The 5,666-nt window shown below is 39.7% G+C and overlaps 1 protein-coding gene across 9 annotated transcripts in view; it reads right to left on the minus strand.

The window, feature by feature from the left end:
• Window positions 1-5,666, minus strand: part of Reps2 (RALBP1 associated Eps domain containing 2) — a 258,844-nt gene that overhangs the window by 204,269 nt on the left and 48,909 nt on the right. Inside the window, exon 1 of one of the 9 annotated variants that reach the window (XM_017802956.2) lies at window positions 4,628-4,690. The exons of the other annotated variants lie outside the window; for them this stretch is intronic. The gene's annotated coding sequence lies outside the window, so the exon portion shown is untranslated. Of the gene's footprint in view, window positions 1-4,627; window positions 4,691-5,666 lie in introns of those variants that run through there. 9 annotated transcript variants of the gene reach the window in all.

The raw sequence follows: 5,666 nt of genomic DNA on the forward strand, positions 1-5,666 counted from the left end.
CCCCAATTCTATCCAAAGGAATACTGACAATGGATTGCTGTAGATGAGGAACAGCTGATCCTCCTGGAACAGGGACCTCTGGCTGACTAGATTTATCAGAAGGACAGATGGGGGCAATAGATGGGGGTCCTGACAACACAGTGGACATTGGCAGGGATGACAGAGTATGGAGGCTCTAGAGGGAGAAGAAGGCTGTTTATCTGACGAGTTTATATTCATACTCAGATGCCACGGAACTCAGAAAGTAAGTGACTGTGACCAGTAATAGTCATATATATAGAGATTAGAAATGCATGTGAAAACGTCTCAATGTCAGTTGCCTTAAAATGAATTTTTCTGTATGAAACTGTATTTTAACAACGAAGTGGAGATCTTTTCTAAACATTAAAACCTCATTTAATTTTATGTCTTGTAGAGTTTATAATCAGTAAAAGATTGTACAAGCGTAATAATTCCTCTGTAAACCTAAAAATGTACACCCAATTTTGAAAGAGATGTACCCTAGCTCAGAAAAATGTTATTGAATAGGTTAATGCTGTTGTAATGAAATGCTTCTTTTAATTAAAAAAAAATAGTACCTATCACAGAACTGAATAACAACTACAGAGTTTATGCTCCTTCGGCATTCTGACAGCAAACATTAAAATGCTACTAAGACCGCTTTAATGAGGACCCCCAGAATCAAGTAATGAACCAGAAAGATATTTTCACATCACAGCAAATTTGCTTGCCACTTTTTGTAAAACAATGTGTCGTGAGAAAGCCACATAGGACATTTTACATCAATGTACATCTCTGCAATAGTTTTACCTGTGTTCTGCTTTCTCAGTCCCTGCCATGAACTCTCACAGTTTCATGGAGATTCCTCAGATCAGTCCCCAAGCAGGCTAAGCTAAAGAATAGAGTTCCAATGTCCATGGTGAAACAGCAAAGTCGCTACATCTGCCTCGTGGAGTACTGAGGCACAGGAAGGGGGACAGCAAGTGTCAGTGCCTGAGGAAACTCTTGAGAGTGGCAGGCCCCTATCACAGAAAACTGAATTACCTTTTCTTCCTTACAGTGCATTTTTTAAAATCTAAAGATGGTTCTATTTTATTTTTTTTTAGTTTTTATTGAGGTTTTGTGCATTTCATATAATAGATCTTAATCAAATTTAGACCCTCCCTCCCCCCTACCCTCCCACCACAGCCCCACACCCAGACCAGATTTCAGGTATTCTGTCATATATTTTAAGTGCTATCTGGTCAAGTGTTTGTTCTCAGATGTACCTCTGTGCAAGTTCATCCACTGGAGTCTAGTCAGTATATCTAGTCATTCCCTTAAAGAAGATCTAGTCTCCCTCACCCCACAGTAATCATTTGCCTGAAATGATTCCCTGTTCCCTGGCTAGGGTTGGGGCCTGCTACCCATTTCTGCAACCCATTACAGACTCAGATGTCTTTTATCCTTAAATTTCTGTTCAGGATAATAACATTCATCTGAAGACAAATTCTCAGGTGAAAGTCAAAAGTTGAAAGACTGCACAGTATTTCTTACTGAGACCCACATATTAGTGAACAGAAAAGAATTCCTTCATGCCTCTGGAGCTATTTTTAAAGACTGGTCTGCACACTGGGGCAAAACCTTTGGTAGTCTAGTGAAGCCTTAGGGGATCCATTTTACAATGTTGCAGGGGTTTTTTTTAGTTTTTCCATTTATTTATTTGTGTATTTACTTATTGGGGCAGGCACACAAGCCACGGGTGCATGTGGAGGTCAGAGGACGCCCTGCAGCAGTCAGTTCTCTCCTTCCACCATGTGGGTCCCAGGGATCCAGCTAAGGATTCATCAGGATAAGTGGCAAGTGCTTTGACCTACTGAGTCATCTCATCAGCCCCTGAATGTTGTTTTAAATTAAAAATAAAATGGGGTTTCAAAGGAAGGCCATGATACTGAAATATTTATTAAAATATTATAAACTACCAATTAATGATATAGCACTACATATTATTATGGCATTCTTGGGAGGCAGAGAGAAGAGGATCAGCACAAGTTCCAGGCCAACCAGAGCTATACAGCAAGACCCTGTCTCATAAAACAAAAACAGAAAGTCAAGAATCAATAATTATCAGTAATTCTAGCTTTGTGCAGTGGTGCACACCTTTAATCCCAGCACTTGGAAAGGAAGAGGCAGGAAGATCTCTGTGAGATGGAGGCCAGTCTGGTCTACATAATGAATTCCAGGCCAGTTGTGGCTACAGGGAGACCCTGTCTCAAAAAAGACCAAAAAAAAGGGACTGAAGAGATGGCTCAGGGGTTGAGTGCTGACTGCTCTTGTAGAGGACCCGGGTTTGATCCCCAGCACCCACATGTTGGCTAACAACCATCTGCAACTCCAGTTCAGGGGAATTCAACAACCTGTTATGACCTCTACAGGCATTGCAGTTACATACATTCAGACAATACACTCAAACATAAAATTATTTTTAAAATAATTATCAGTAATTCTAATAGCTGCCAAATTTTCAAAGTAATGATTAGCAAAAAATGTTACCTGAAAGTATCTACAGCAAAGCTAGGCATGAGGGAGCATGCTTGTAATACAGTCACTCGGGAAGCTTGGGAGGAGAATAGCAAGGTCCAAGCTAACCAGAGGTACATAGCAAGGTTCTATTCTCAAAAATTCTATCTTCAAGAACTGTGGTGCAATATGAAAATATCTGTGATTTACTGAAGACAAAGGCGCTATCTGGGCTGTGTGCTGTCGTTTATTGGCTGATGAAAATGCTGAATAGCCATGGGTGATCAAAATAAAGATGCTTTCTTTTTCTCTATCCAAGATCAGGATCCCCTTAAATTCCATTCCACAGATCCATGGAGATCTGAAAATTATAGTTTAAAATGTTGTCCTTATAAGCATAGTAATTTAAGACATAAATCTTTCCAAGACAGATGTAAATTTTAAGAAGTCTACTAATACTATCTAGGATGTGTTTTTCACAAACAAATTACATACAAAGTGTTACAGTTCTTGTCTTTGTATGGCCAATGTCTCATGCCCACCACATAAGAATATAACTTATTAATAAATAATATTAATAAGTTAATAAGTAATAAATAATACTAAACAAATGTTAACAACTAAAGCAACAAGACAGAGATAAAAGAAACAACCTATGTTCACTTTTATTTTGAACCGTCTCGATGGAAATCCTCTTGTTAGACTTGGCTGACTGCCTAGAATTTTTCTGAACTAGCCTTTAACCAGGGGAAAGAAAGCAAATTTTACACTATTCTCAGAATTTATCCTCCATCTACATCCCACACTTCAAGATTGTTCTCAGATTTCTTAATCATTATTGAAGGAAGTAAAAATCTCCTGTGGCTATGAATTTTGGCATGCTTAATGGTATCCATGGAAACGTCCTAATTGAAAACATTCAGTTCCCATTGGATCATCTCGTCCCATGAAGCACTGAAGAGAATTGATTTAAATCCTCCCACATATTTGACACCCTATAAAGAATTTTGCAGCACAAAATAATACAATATATGCCATGACAGAAACCCTCTAATCTGAGCATTCAAAATAATTCTAGGGAATTGCTTACAGGCACTCAAAACACTGACCTGGGGTGTGTTTACAACACTTGGCAAATTTAGCAGTTTGTCATATAAACAGCATTCTGAAGTAAGGCAAAGCCTATCAGAAATTTGTTTTTTCATTAAATCAAAAACTATTCATTGACTTACACCATAGAATGTAAGGTGCTAGAAGTTAGGAATCACTTAGTTTCTCGCCTTTCCTGATAATTTTGCCTCACATATTATTAAATGCCTCTCAATTTCTAATTAGAATCAGCATCACTTTTCCTATTTGAAAAATCCACGGGATCACAAAATATTCAGCTCTACTATTTTTCTCTTGCCCAAGGAACATCTACCTGTTCTGTGTTATCAATTGTTACTAGGGTGGAAAAGGTAGAGAATCAGATACTCACCTTTAAAGAAGCCATTTTACCTTTTTATACCTCTTCTGCCTTACCTGCAAAACCTAAGTTAGGACGGCATAACCCTCTTCTACCAAACCTCACGAGGATTACTACTATTGATTTGACTTTACTCTCACCACTTCTGCATCCCAGCAATGCCACTCCTTCTGTCAGAGCTCAGAGCACCCTTTTGAAGTCAGCAGGAGTGGCTCGAGCCAAAGAAAAGAAGAAAGAAAAAAGAAAGAAAACACAAGGGCACAGAAGGAGCATGGAAACCAGCCAAGGCTGACAGAATTTCAATAACCCAGGATTTGAAAAGCTGTATAAATATATTTATTATAAAGATGTTTCAGCTTGTTATTATTATCAGCTTAGTTTTATTGAATAAAAGGTCTTCTGTGATCATGCCAGATGGCTGAGAGAGCATTAGGAAATCATTTCTGAAGGACGGTGCTCAGTAATCCAAAACAAGGCAGAAGTTGAACCCCCTGCTATTTGGACAACCCATCATCCCCACAAAGAGCACAGAAAGTGAAGCACTTCTTTTCCTTCAGGTTTTTATCCTGCTGGGTTATAACAAAAGAAAATGACAAATATCACAATCCCAATATTAAGTACTTCTCCCAATACTGTGCTGAATTTGAAATGAAGACTCACCTCATCACTGCCCTTCAAGAAGTACAGCTACCCAGGGACAACCATGGTAGGAGCAGCCAAGGTGTACATCACATGGAGAGCCCTGGAGGACACAACACAGCATGGAGAGAGGCTGGCCTCAGACAGACACTGAGCAGCCATTCATCATGGTGATGAGGCCATCTTGGAAGCAGAACCTCCATTCTCAGCCACCTAACCAATGTCATTAGAGCAGAGACAAACAGCCCAACCTAGGTGTTTTTTGCAATCCATAATCAACACAACTGTGAGAATGAATGTTACAGGACACTAATTTCTGGGGGGAGGGGACTTTTAGGCAACTAAATTAGCCATCACACGTTGCATGCACTTTGGTTACCACCACAGAAGTAACAGTGTGGAAGCCGGAGTCTCCAGATGAGTACAAAATGAATGAGGGTCAAGCCAGGTGTGCTGGCACATGGCTATAATCCCAATATATGAAAGACTGAGGCAAGAGGATCTATTAAAGTTGTTTCAGGCCAGGCAAAGATACATAGTCAGTTCAAGGTCAGGCTGGGATATATAACAAAACTGTACCATAAGTAAAACAGGAGGGAAGGGGGGAAAGAAAGGGGAGAGAGAGGAATAAAATGGAAAAGAACAGAAAGGGAAGGGAAGGGAAAGGAAAAGGCAAAAAGGAAAGGAAAATGAAAAAGGGAAAGGGAAAGGGGGAAAGGAAAGGAAAAGGGAAGGGAAGGGAAGGGAAGGGAAGGGAAGGGAAGGGAAGGGGGGAAGGAAGGAGGAAGGGAGGGAGGGAGGGAAGGAGGGAAGGAGATGGAAAAGAGGGAAAGGCTCTAGATGATCAGTTCATAGATGTGGAATTGGTTTTGCCATAGTTCATGGTAGGGGCAGGGCAGGGTAGGGCAAAGTAGGAGCTTGAGAACTAAAAGTTCTTTTCCTAGTCCCATCAAGCAATGCTGTTAGAAAAAAATTACACAGTTTCTCTATACATCATTTTCTATTTTTAAAGAATTTTACTTAAAAAGAAAGCCTTCCCAACCATAACATAACCAACTTT

The sequence above is a fragment of the Nannospalax galili genome, unplaced genomic scaffold, assembly GCF_000622305.1.
Source record: "Nannospalax galili isolate Female #2095 unplaced genomic scaffold, S.galili_v1.0 scaffold325, whole genome shotgun sequence".
NCBI classification, from domain to species: domain Eukaryota; kingdom Metazoa; phylum Chordata; class Mammalia; order Rodentia; family Spalacidae; genus Nannospalax; species Nannospalax galili.